The sequence below is a fragment of the Dipodomys spectabilis genome, unplaced genomic scaffold (genome assembly GCF_019054845.1).
Source record: "Dipodomys spectabilis isolate Male_0828 unplaced genomic scaffold, ASM1905484v1 ptg000051l, whole genome shotgun sequence".
In the NCBI taxonomy this organism is placed as follows: Eukaryota; Metazoa; Chordata; class Mammalia; order Rodentia; family Heteromyidae; genus Dipodomys; species Dipodomys spectabilis.
Window position 1 is genome coordinate 16,372,995 of NW_024870728.1, and position 14,574 is coordinate 16,387,568.

The window sequence follows — 14,574 nt, forward strand, 5'->3', positions numbered from 1 at the left end:
AGTATCAGAGCTCTTCAGAATCACTATGCTCTAGTTATTCAGTCACCAATATCCAAAGTAGTACTGTTCTTTCCTACAATTCAAAACTGTCACAATTGTTATTCTATTCAAAGAAAAAGATAGGCACTGTAGCAGTACTTTTCTAGAAGTGCATGCTTTTCATTGTTTAAGCAGACAATGACCTAAGCTATGATAGTTTGAAATTATTTTCTTTTTAGTCAGTCACAGGGCTTGAACTCAGAGCCTGAGCACTGTCCCTCAGCTTTTTTGCTCAAGGCTAGTGCTCTATCACTTTGAGCAACAGCACCACTTCTGGCTTTCTGGGCTTTAATTAGAGATAAGAGTATCACAGACTTTCCTGCCTGGGCTAGTTTTTAACTGTGATCCTCAGATCTCAGGATTATAGGTATGTGGTACTGATTAGTTTGACATTATATCTCTCAGTGTTACCATAATACTGTGAGAATTTTATGGTTCAGTTCAGCGATCAAGTTTCCTAGCCCCTGCGTTCTGGCCTTTTGCTACACAGTCAGGGAAATTCTGAGTGGTTTTCAGTACACATGTTTCCAGTTTCTCAAATAGCACTAAGGTATAAATAGGGCTCTTGATTCTTTCCCAGGAGTTTAGTAAAGCACAAGGCAAACTATCTATTTATGATCCTTCTGTGCATTTAACAATGCAGCTGGTCCCTTGCAACTTTTATGTACTGTGGGAGGTAATTCCCTTTATTATTTTCATATCTAGAAGTTATAAAGAGTATTATTCTCCACCTGATGGTCATTATTCAAAGCACTGTCAAATTTCAATACATATGAGTTAGGTACCAGATTCAAAAACCGGACAAGAAAGAGACGTGGTCATGGTTCACTGCACAATGGAGACATTGCTTTTGCATAACATTTTGATGTAGTTCTACACAACTTGCATTTCACTTATTATACACCTCCTTTCTATTTTGAGAAAGAGAAATGGCAGAATTGATAACCCATTATAATAGTGTTCTAAAGGCTTCGACAGAGAGATAATTACAACAGAAGCTAAGGATAGGAGGAAAGGTAGAAAAGTATTTCATCAGAAATGCAAGCCCACACATAAGCACAGTTAGCTTATGGCTGCCTCTGTTTCTTCCACTGTCTCCTCTATAAGGACTATGGGAAAACTGGTCATGGTAAAACCCCACAATTTATATTAGCTACTTTCTTCAGCCATGAATGCAGACTAAAAGTGGCATAACACACAGGTAGAGCTGGAGCCCTCTGTTAAAGACAAACAGAATTTAGGGGATCGATCTATTCATAAGACTAGAATTCAAAATATATTCTGTAAGTCTGGTGTGATGCCAAAACAAGGCCAACCAACTCCTTAGAAACCATTGTAAAGAAGAATTGTGGGTAGCTTAATTTAGGACCTGTTACGTATAAACAAATCAACTGTGAAGGATCACATCTATTTCGTTATCTTGGAGATAGAATATAATTTGCATTTCTGTTTGTACATGAAATTGGATGCCTCTTGTGATGATGTGGGTTTCAGATCGTTCCTGAATGTCTCTGCATGCCTCCCTAATTTTACTCAGAGAGGAAGTAGGGGGCTGATATGAAAGTTACTTTCCTCCAGGATTCTTTATCAGTTGACTTTTGGCTATGTTTCGTCTAGGGGAAGAACTTGCTGGAGAGTAGGGTGCGGGAGGGTGGCTGAAGGGAACTGCAAGGGCATTCCCCACAATCTCACAGTCTATAGTGACATTGAGGCATTAAAGGCTCAGGCACACTTACTCTGGAGAGCCCTGGCCCTTGAATTCAGCATCATCACCTATCATTTGTCCCTGTTTATTTCACTTGTCTCAGGGTCTTTATTTTGCTTCTCAGCATTTCCATCATCATGTAACTGCAACCCTGCATTCCTTTCTATCTATTTTAACTACTTAAAGGTGTCTCTGTTTCCACAGGCAAATATCTTACTAGAATTTTGAAATAAGGATAAGTTATCCTAAATGCAATAGATTATGATCAAAGCCTATATAAAAATAGTAATGTTTCTTTCAACATTCATAAATGAAGGCTGAGATATAATGTGAAAACACTGGTCAATAAAAGTTATTCTAGGGGCTGGGAAGGTGGCTCAGTGGTAGAGCGCTTGCTTTGCATGCCTGAGGTCCTGGGTTCGATTCCTCAGCACCAAATAAGCAAAAAGCCGGAAGTGGCGCTGTGGCTCAAGTGGTAGAGCTGAAGAGCTGAGGGACAGCGCCAAGGCCCAGAGTTCAGGCCCCACGAACGGATCCCCCCCCAAAAATTAAAAGTTATTCCATAATTTTAAAAGTAGCAAAGCAATGAATGTTTGATTCTAATGAAAACCAAAAACATATTTTTAAAAAAAAGGTCTGGTAGTCTAGATAGTTCTGAGAGCTCCAAATAAATCCCCCTCACAACAAAGTTTTAGGTGAGTAGTAAGAAGCATAACATACTTATTTCTACCAACTACAAGACCCTCATGCCCTCTTACTTCCTAATGGGAGCTGAATTTACTGCAATTATCTCTGATCCCCACAGCCTACATTCTAGCACTGAAATAAGACAATAAGCAAGTAAGGATGAATGATACCAGAAGAGCTTAATACATGTTAATGGGATGCAGAGTAAGTGGAAACAGGCTGCTGCTGTGAAGGTGGGAGAACACACTGAAGAGTGACGCAAGGTGGCATGGGGCAGAGCTCCGAAGGCTGAGATGGAGCACTTTATGAAGATTCAGGGAGAATACGACTAGCAGAGAAATAGCCAGTGTGAAGACCCAGAATAGAACTGATTGACATGTTTTTGAAACACATAAGCATGTATCTGAGCCATGTACTATTAAATAATTGTGTGCCTGTCAACAACTCAAATGTGCCCATGTAATCGTAACCCCTCTGTATGGTATTTTCACAATTTAAAAAAGAATTCAAATGACAAAAAGGTCAAAAGTACAATAGAATCAAATTGAAACTTATGCTGAAGTAACAAGAAACTCATTTAAAGATGACAAAAAAATGGGAACTCTAACCATGTAAACACAGAAAATACTCAAAATTGGGGCAAGCACACCGCTACCTAAAAAATTGCTAAATTACTTGAACAATTTTTTACTCATTCTGAATGCTTTAAAGGCAATACAAAACAAAACATCTGAGACACAGGGTTAATATTAACTTATTTTAGACAGTAAATGTAGTGAATGTTTGAAGCTGAGTTATCTGGACTAGCAGAGTTATCTTAATTCTATATGAAGGTTATAGTGGCCAAAAATATGAAGACTTTACTTAGAAAACCTGAGTTCAAATCCCCAGCTCTGTCCAGTAAATGTTTTTGACATAACATAGTATATGAGGAAGACATTTACCTTTATCATCATAACATTAACCTTCACAATGTTTTAATTTTCTTTCCAAGACCCCAGAACTATAAACCTTATCAATTTTAACATTTAAATTTCAACATTTAAGTCTATGATTGCCTTTGTGGCAAAGCTTTTGAAGAGCTAGAGAGAAATATTATCTGGGAACCAAAGTATGTTTCCCATAATTTTTGAAGATGATTTTTAAAATTCTGCTTGCTCCTAGATTCACACAGGAGACTAATGTGTCTTTGAGATGGGCTATATTGTTATTTTACTTTCTCTGGGATGATGATAAATAGACTAAATTATTCCCCAACTATTTACATTCTCCTTTTAAAGGAAAAATTACCATAATTTAATTTGTTCAACTACAAACAATTGTAATTTAGGAAACTGATAATCAGAACCTAGAATGCAATATTTTTTCACTACTTTTAAGTTCTACATGACACAGAAAACTATTTTCCTTAAACTGGTGTGAATTTGCTATAAGACAGTTTAGTAATCAATTAAGCATCACATACTTAGTCTAATACAGTGATTTTAGGTTTATTACTACATTGCTAAATATGTAAATATAATGCAATATTCTAGCTCCATAAAACTTCCTAGTAAACTAACTGAAATGTATGTAAAGCTCACCTTTAAAAGTGTATTTCTTGTTACAGTGTTTGTATACTGAGTGACAAATGAATGTACAAATGGAGTTAGATTTATTGATAATTTATTGGTAATGATTAATACCTCTTTCATGATTTTTATAAGCCAACTTTTTAAGGAAAAAGTTGACTTACATATATTACTGTGCAATAATTTTTAAAGTGTCTAACCTATTATTTAAATATTTAATGTTGGAACCATCTGCCTCTTCATTCATCCATTTAAATTGTTACTCATCAAAGTAAAACAAATAAGTGCACATAATCCATAAAATTGGAGATCAGTTTAATTGCCTTGTAGAATGTTACTATTTTTTTTAGATTTTCACAATGAAATAAATGAACATGATCCATAATAGACACGTCATTACTTCAGGTAAACCTAATGATGGATGCTTCATGAATATTTTCCAGACTCTTTTTATGCCTTGTCTATTTTATCACTTGCAAAAGAAGCACAAAATTCACAGTTCAGGACAAAACATAAAATTTTACCTTGCAGTTAGTGCAAATAGTAAAAAAGAAAAAGAAAAAAAGAAAAAGTGCCATTCATGTGTCAAACCAGTAATTGTCTGATTCTTAGAATGTATTAAATCCCAACAGCACTAAAAGCTGATTTCATATGAACAGTTAATTCAAGAGGAAAACAAATTCTCTAATTAGCTTTACATGGAAAGTTCCATGACAGCTTTACACCCATCAATAATAACATACAGAGATTTGCAAAGTTGAATGTCAATACAGAGCAAATACAAAACCAGGGAGTCACTCTTTTTCAAATAAAAAGAATAGAGAAATATTTACAGATTCTTCAGCCTCAAATGAAAACTTCATTACTGTTCACACGCATTCCAGATGTGGCTAATGTAAGACTGTATTATGCAAATATCTTGGATTGATGTACCAACAATCAAAGATATGAAATTGCATTTCTTCTTCTAAATGTGATTTTAGACTTATAATTAATAATTCAAATAAAACACTAGGCATGCTGGTAGTGGTCTAGCCTGTAATCTCAAGGGAGGTGACATCCTACCTCAGAAATTAAAATATACCTGGGAAGAAATATCCCTGAGACTCTTATTTCCAATTAGCTGCATGAAAAAGAGGAGGGGGGGCACAAGAAAGGAAAAGAAAGAAAGCCAGAAGTAGCAAGTCTTGAACAAACCTGCTCAGGGACAAAACCTAGGCACTGGGTTCAAGCCCCAGGACCAGCACCAAAAACAAAACAAAACAAAAGTACATAAAATATAAATAAAGGACTAGAATTGTAGATTGCATGCATGAAGCCTTTGGTTCAGTAGAGGATGTAATATTCCTAATTTGTTCTCAAAAGATTATTCTTCTACAACATTAAGACATTGAGATCCTACTAAGTCCACATATTTGGGGGGATTTATTCATGTGACTCATAAAGTTGCGATTAATATTGTGATAATCAGATAATGGTGATAACCCACAATATTCTCCAGAGGATCTTGGCTCTTAACACAGATTGGGTGAGATTCTTCCTCGTTTCAGGTATAAGACCAAAAATGTGGCCATCACAAACTGTCTAGCTATTATGGGCCTGTGATTCTTTACCTAAGATAAGCACAGGAGTGGAACAGGAAGCTGTGCGCTCTAGGTTCTCCAACTCCAACACCTAACTCTATGGGCTATGTTCTCCCCATCAGCACTTCTACAACTACAATGCAGTAAAAATGAAACTTCCTTCAAAATGGAATACATAAAAGAAAATCCTGACGAAAAATGCAGCTGTAATCCCATACAGAATTCCTGCATTGGAAAGTTACATTTTAGAGAACATTAACATGCATTTTGAGCAACTACATAGGTAAGTATATTAGGAGGATTTTATCCAACTTTAGTGCATGCTTTGAAAAATCACTATATTAAGTTTCTCTCAAATAAGTATCCTAAAGATTTAAAAACTTTTGAGAGGCCTCCCCACCTCAAAAAGTATATAATTCTCGTACTAAACTCTTCAGAATTCTCTATGTCCTAAACTACACTTTCAAGAACATCTATCTCACGGTTTCCTATATAATTAATCCTCTATCTCGAGACCATGCCTATTTCCTTTCCTCGCTTTCTTTATCAACCTTTTCTTGAATGCCTCATCCATCAATATTCTGCCTCCTGAAAGTAAACGATTTCCTATGACATTGAAAATTCTCCTTCTATCATGAACTCTTTTATGTTAGTTAACCAATACTATCTTCTTCTAAAAATATATTCTACCTTATTCATTATTTTTATTAAATATATAATTATCTTTTTATGACTATATCCTAATTTTCCAATTAGTAAACTAAGGACTATACAACTATTAATGCCTTTCCGTAACTTGACTATCTTAAATGGAGGAACAAATCTCATTTTTAAATACTGGTTAGGAATTAAAACTTGTATTTCATAAATCAAATATCCAGATACAAACACAAATGCATTATATACGTGAAAACTTGTAATTTAATAAGATTAAGTTAATAAATTATTATTTTCTGACTCAATTAGATAATGTGTTCACCTTGTTTTCCTGATTATGATAATAACTTTTGTTTTAATATGTATGTATATTTGTAACAGAAAAACTAATACTGGATTCCAGTCCTATGAACAAAAATCTATAATGATATCAATTGTTTCATTCACAATAATATTAATACCAATGAGCATCAATGATACACATTGCATTATTCTCTGAGAAACATAGTAATTATACTGAGAACTATAAAATAATTAAAATTTCATGAGATTTTCTTTTCTTTTTCATTATTTAACTTTAAATATATTGATTTAGCAAACACTTAAAAATTAGCTTATTTAAATTATGGTTCACTGGTCTCTTCAGTGTATAAATGTATAGAATTTCATTATTGTGCTTATAATATATTACAAATAATAGCATGTTTTAAAATGACACTTAAATTGACACAGTATGCAAATCAGGATCAATCCAGCACAGAATTCATTGACTTGCAAAAATATCAACCTAAGAATTATCATCAATTTATTTAAGTAATGAAATCTAAAAACTTTTTCTATCACAAATGCCAACTTTATAGCAAACATCTCTAATAAAGTCACTCAAATAAATTCACTATCTTCTCTTTGAAATTTAAAGATAAGTGACAAATGTATTTTAACTTTTAAAAGAAAAATGAAATTTATAGGAAGTCAATAAAGTAATTTTTCAGTTACCCTAGTAGTTAAGAATGAATTTACAGAAGTTTCTAGAGAAATACTTGCATTTCAATGTGTAAACCTTTGTGCACCTATATTTCTTAGAAGCAAAAATTAAAATAAAAATATAAAATATATTAATTGCATTAGATAATAAAACTATAAATGCTACCTCAATTATAAGTAAATTTAATTTATAATTATTCAGGTCTAACCTTTTTTTGTGGTCACTAATCTTTACTCTAAATTGAAACTCTTGATTTCTGATAAGACTAACATTTTATCTCACAGCTGTAAAGTCTTGTTTAAGCTTATGGATTAGCCATTCATTTAAGTTATTTCTAAACAGTTTTACATGAATAAAACAATGCTTATTTTAGAATAACACATTAAATTTTGTTAATATGAAACAACTAACCTCGTATTAGAACTAGTTACTATGGAAAAAATAACCTGTATTTTAAATACTGATTTGAATAAAAGAAGGCAGAGAAATCTAAAGAGATACACTGGCAATAAAAAGACACGTGAAAGAGAGAAATAAATCATGGACTGTCACAAAATCTAGCAACACTTATTCTCACCTTCTTTCTTCCCTCTGCCTTCCTACCCTTCTATAGTGTCAAAGGAAACCGAACTCCTTGTGGAAACGAAACAGAAAAACACAGTCAGTAAACTGCAAAAACCAGTGTGTTAAGAAATGGAGTGGATGGTGAAATGTGGGCAAAGACAGGATAGAAAGGAAGCTAGGAAGAAAGACATTATGAGCACATTCCTCAGCAACGAGAAAAGTGGTTAAGAAGAACGTCCCATGCAGAAGGAAAGTAAAGGCAACCAAGAAAATTGTATGGCCTGTCGAAATTTTCTGAATAAAGACCCGGAAACACAACAAATCAAAGAAAGGTTGGACAAATGGGATTGCATGAAGTTGCAGAGCTTCTGCATGGCAAAGGACATAGCTAGCAAGATCAATAGAAAGCCCACGGATTGGGAGAAAATCTTCACTAGCCATACCACAGACAAGGGTCTCATATCTAAAATATACTTGGAACTCAAAAAATTAAATCCCCCAACAACAAATCCTCAAAGAAACAACTGCCTAATAAATAAGTGGGCTAAAGACTTAAAGAGAAACTTCTCTGAAGAAGAAAGAAGGATGGCCAATAGACACATGAAGAAATGCTCAACATCCCTAGCCATAAAAGAAATGCAAATCAAAACAACATTGAGATACCACCTCACTCCAGTTAGAATGGCAAAAATCAAGAACTCTAACAACAGATGCTGGAGGGAATGTGGACAGAAGGGAAACTTACTTCATTGTTGGTGGGAATGTAAACTTCTTCAACCACTTTGGAAAGCAGTATGGAGGTTCCTCAAAAGACTTCACATAGAGCTCCCCCATGCCCCAGCAATCCCACTTTTGGGCATTTACCCAAATGTTTACAAACAAGACCACACTAAAGCTACCAGCACAACTATGTTTATTGCAGCATTATTTACCATAGCTAAGATATGGAACCAACCCAGATGCCCCTCAGTAGTTGAATGGATCAAGAAAATGTGGTATATATACACAATGGAATTCTATGCCTCCATCAGAAAGAATGACATTGTCCCATTTGTTAGGAAATGGAAAAACTTGGAAAAAATTATATTAAGTGAAGTAAGCCAGGCCCAAAGAAACATAGGTCCCATGGTTTCCCTTATTTGCAATATCTAGTGTATGTATGAGTCAAGTGGAAAAGGTCAGATAATGTGATGTTAGGAAAATGAACCCTTAGATATGTATTTTAATGTTTTTTTCTTTTGTGCATTTGTTTCTAACGCATTTATAAGATTATTTCTTTGTTGCTTTGTATGTCCCTCCCCTACAGTATAACCCCTGCTTTTACTATATTTGATGTCAGTATAACTTGTGGAGGAGATGGGGAAAAACAAGTCATTTAAGGATACAGATGGACCCGTTGCAACAATGAGAAGTATAAGTTGTCATGTCAAAAACGAGCTTTACAATGTTGGGGGGGGGGAGGATTGGGTGGGGGGGTGAGGGGGGAGGCTGGGAGGGGTGTGAAGGGTAAACAAAGGAGGAGGCTGCAATGCTTGATAAGAAATGTACGCATTATCCTGCCCATGTAATTGTAACCCCTCTGTACAGTATGTTCACAAAATAAAATAAAATAAAATGAAAAAAAAGAGGGAAAAAAAAGAAAATTGTATGGCCTGATCGACGGGAATATTAAGAATAGCTTGACTTCAACCAGTTGATTTACTGAAATGGATACTATCACAAAGAAAAAGTTAACTTCTGCTGGTGTTTTCACAGTAAAACATTATTGAATTAATCAAGGGGAGGAACTACAGCCTAAACCTTAACAGGCTCTCATGAAGGAGGGTCAGGAAAGAGTTGTGCACAGATACACAGCTCACAAAAGAGATGTGTGCAAGAAAACTCCTCAGACACACAGCAGCACCATCAAGAAACTGGCGATGTGGGACTGGAGCTTTCCAAGCTCTAGCACTGATTCCCACCTGATGAAAGGAGAGCTCAGGACCAGGAGTTAAATGTCCCATTTCAAGATTAGAAGTGAAGACCCTTTCTAGGTTAATTCTTGTTCAGGGATCTCTTAAGGATAGTGATATGAGGCTTCAATAAACAGGGAAATAAAATCTTAGATAATGTACTAGTTACATTTGGACTGATTAACATGCAATTTTCTTATTTACAGTGCCTGGGTTCCCTATTACAGTTATATTTCCCCACTAATTCCAGCCTAGTCTGCGGGGTCTCAACAGAACACTGGACTTACCCATGACTCATGCAAAGACACCAAGAAATGGATGGCACCAATCCAGTGTGAGTTCTACCCTTGACTGGGTTGCTCCTTTCAGCTCCTCCTCATGCTTCCTGGACCCCAAGGACTAACTTCATTCTTTCCCTTGTTCACATGTCTCTGCTTCAATAATTTTTGACAGCTCTCAGCAAATGCCTGTGTATTTAAAATTTGCTACATTACTCTAGTACAAAATACCATAACTTGAAGCATATTGACTCAGAGTGAAAAGGTACTAGAAAGAATAAACAGAAAACCTGGGATCTGCTTAGGGAGTGTGTTTTGAGATGCAGATTCTGTAGTTCTGGTTGGAGCCAGGAATCTTCACATTTAATGAACTCTCTCAGCTCTCTAAAGGTCATCTTTGGAGGAGTAAAGCAGACTGTTCTGTAACTTATCCCTACTTACACCCTTTCCATGATTTACTGTTTTTTTAGGTTCATGGTGACATTTCTGGGAAGCCTAAGGCAACTCTGTTGGTTACACTTGTTGTTAGTTTCTCAACCCTGTGTTAGAAAAAGTTAATGGGATGTTTCTGTTTAAAAGGCCTCCTGTAGAGTAGCAGACTCCTCAAGGGTAGAAAAGTAAATAAGAAACAGTTAACTGTGTCAACACATTAATTTATAGTGTTATCTGCTTAATTATGCAGTAAAATTAGACAGAACAACTTTGCTAGAGGATATTTCTTTTCACTCAGAGAGAGACCAAATGGTGAATTTACCTACTCTCTTAGCTTACAAAGAGTTATGAAAATGTCAGCAGAGGGTATGCTTTGAATCTTTGGTATCCTACTAGCCAAATAACTCTGAGTATCCACTAACAGAGTTGATTTCTACTTTCCTTGTAAATGAATTAATTTCATAGGAGGTCTGTAATAACCACACAATGTAGCAATCAATGTGTGTGCTTTACAATATAATATAATATAATATATATTCCTATTTACAACTATGGGCAACTACTCTCTTTTAATTACAGCAATTTACCCAATTGTGTTTTCTAATATTATATGACACAATACATTAAACTATTTGGTTACAGTTATTAGGTTATTTATTAGATTATCATATGTATGCATATAAAATAATGGTTTTATTTTTAAAGGTAGCCTCTAGCCAGACACCTGTGCCTCCTGCCTGTCATTTCAGCTACTCAGAAGGCTGAGATCTGGGGATTCTGGTTCAAAGCTATCTGAGCAGGAAGATTTGTGAGACTTTTATCACAAATTAAATACTAAAAATCCTGAAGTAGAGCTGAGGCTCCACTATACCAGCCTTGAGCAAGACAGCTCAAGGACAGATCTAAGGCCTTGAATTTAAGCAGAGAAAAAAAGGCAGCTGCAATGAAAAAAAAAATCTTAAGAATCCAAATACATTATTCTTCTCTAAGTAGAATTTTGTAGATCTGTCAGTAGGCTATATCACCCAGGAAATGATGAAGATTGCAGTTGTGTTTACTTTCTACATTACTTCATGAGAATAACTGTGAAACTGGGTGAACAAACAATATTTGCCCATTAAAGGTCAATCAGTTAATGGGTAAATCAGTTATACTTGGTCTACTTATTAGTAAAATGGTTCTAATGACATCATCGTTAAAGGACAGTTTTAAGAATTAAAACAAGTTCCTAGCATAGGAACCTTATGTACATTTACATACAGTATATAGCATGTTAATTTATGGGAAAATGTTAGGAAATTTCTACCAAATTCCTGAATTAGTGTTTTTTAAATATAATTTAAATCACAGTTCATCTTTACCACAAGCATAAATTAGGTACCAATATTGCCCTAAGTAACCAACTTTACCATAGTAAGTCCTTATTAATGTCTTATAAAAGCACATGGGGATTCATAAATGAACTGAAAGAACTATCACTTTCAAGATATAAATTTCAGATTTATGTGAACACTTATCTAGGAACAGTTCCTAAACTTTGATCAACTTAGCCAGCAGATGGAATGCCTGAATTTCTAAAGAAAGAAAAAAGAAGCAGCAAAGAGTTTCAGAGGGTAAATAGCCAAAGACTGAGATATCTGTAAATGACCAGGCTTCAAAGATTGAACTAGTAAGAAGTTTAAATAAGTTGTATGTGTGCTTTCTGGTTCAGAGTTACAGAAACCTATTGATTACTATTAATGATTGTACTTGCTATTAACAATGATAGGGTAATTTAGAAAAGGAAACTATAGATCATGTATCTTATTAGGACTTTGCATCATTCAAAATGGAACTTGTTATCAAAATCCAGGTGTCACAAGAATTTAACTCCTTGTAGTGCATTAAAATCCTGATAAACACTGAAAACTTTCATTTTGTATTGGCAAACATATCTAACTTTATGAGAAAGCAGATGAAGTACAAATGGGTAATTGAAGGAACAGAATTTCAGGTAGTAGGAATGAGAAAGGTATCAAATGAGAAGGCACTGAAGAAACTGACCAACTAAAAGCAGGTCAAAGTAAGCAGCATAACAGGAATTGAGTAAGTAAGTAGGAAGAGCATTAGGAGATGAGTTCACACAGTAGCTGGGCTTCAAATTGTGTAAGGTTGTACTGATATTAGAAGAGCTTTGATATTTAGGGGCTGATCAGTTTTGTGAGTGAAAGACTAGCATGATCTCCAATGGCAATGAGGTCAGTTTTGTTTTGGGGATGAGAATAGACTTGGTTGGGGTGGAAAGGAAAAAGGGATCATCAGAAAGAGTCTCAAAGTTACTGTACTAACTGAGGCGATGCATGATGGTGGCTTGGACAGGAAATGGCTAAAATGTTAAGAGAGTTAAGAAGTGATCAGATACTTTATAGATGCTGAAGAAACCCAACAGTAGTTTTCCCTAAAGATCAGCATATTTTATATGGAAGAAAAAGAAAGTTCAAGAAACATTCTATAATTTTTAAGGAAATAGCTGGGAGAATAGAGTTGTCATTTGTTAGAAAAGAAGTAAGTTAGAGGGCTCTATCTGTATACGTTAAGTCTGAGTGATTCTAGATATTTAAATGATGGTACAAAGCAGGTGTACAGAGATGTCATAAACATTTAGAAAACAATATTTGAGGAAGTTATAATTCTGAAAGAAAGAGCAATAATTACAGTGACTGATGTTGGTACATGTACACATTCAGTTGCATATATTTTATGTGTAAAATACATGGATAGTGCTATTTTCCTTCTGAACCTTATTTGAACATGTTGCTCCATTACTTAGAAGATGCTTGTTAATGAAGAAGAGCTGAAAGGTAGATTATTATATTCAAACTGAAGATAGCAGACACACCATTTCATACAGAAATACAGGTTACATCAGATCCTTACTTTTTTTGAGGTAAGTTATCTGACATTAGCCAACATTATAACCTACACATAAACACAGGGTTTTGAGATCACTAAGCCACTTTACTGTATTTCAATAAGGCCTTGTTTCTTTATGACAAATGCCATTAGTATATCTTTAGCTGATACTTCTTGAACCCTATAGTTCCAACCATAGAAAATATTGATTGTGGAGAACATTTTAAAAATACTATAATAAATGGGTAGCTTTTTGTGAGCCCAAGTAGGAAAGCTTGGACGGAGGGTGTTGCTCAGTAATGGAGCACCCATCACAAGTCCAACGACCCCAATGCTGCCAGAAACAAAAGAGAAAAGTTTTGTTTTAATTACAAATTTAAAAAGAAAAAAAATTCTTCAATTATAAAATGTTAGCATATAACAAAAGACTGTTTGCATTTACAAAGTTAAGCCTACTATGTTCTCATTTATATCCTTGTGTATGCTATCACATATCATTACCTAGTATAATCATAGGCGGTATATAAGTCACAAAAATGTGCTTCCTAGTGAAGAATTCCTTTACTTCTGGGAATTCTACTCCTAATTTACACAGAAAATCTACTGAAAATGGTGCAGCTAATGGTGTAGCTGTCTACGAACTAAGATATAAGATGCTATTCGATGTATTATTAACTAAACATTCCATTTAAGCCAAAGTCCTAAAAGTATATTGAAACCCTCTACACTGTACCTAATATACAGAAACCTCTTCATCTTCCTGTATGGTAACCATTAGCTTTATTTTTCAGATACTATAATATTTTTCTAGAGTCTTGAATATAATGTCACATAAAAACCTGATGGTATGATTGCTCTTTGATCTTTAGCTGAAGATCTTGACTCTTTTACTGCACCAAATAATGCTCTAAATGGTAGGATATTCAAGTGTACTTTGTTTCTGTGGTTTGGACATAGTTTGAGCTTTGTTCCCCAAGCATGGTATGTTGAAATTTAACTCATAAATCTGTTGCTTAGAGGTGGGGGGTTTGGCTGGTGATAGGGACTGGGTAAGCTCGTAAGGAGATGCCTTCATGATGAAATAATGGCAGCTTCCTAGGAGCAGAGAGAGTGATCAGAATACAGATGTATGCGGGCCCCATTTCTCAGGTGGTGTGAGGAACTACATTCTTCCAAGAGCAGGTAAGAAGGCTATATGTAGCCAGATGTAGGCCATTGACCCTCTAGAT

The 14,574-nt window shown here is 34.9% G+C and overlaps 1 protein-coding gene across 2 annotated transcripts in view; it reads right to left on the bottom strand.

Moving 5' to 3' along the window:
• Spag16 (sperm associated antigen 16) overlaps positions 1-14,574 on the bottom strand; it is a 775,603-nt gene that overhangs the window by 563,287 nt on the left and 197,742 nt on the right. The gene's annotated exons all lie outside the window — the stretch shown is intronic.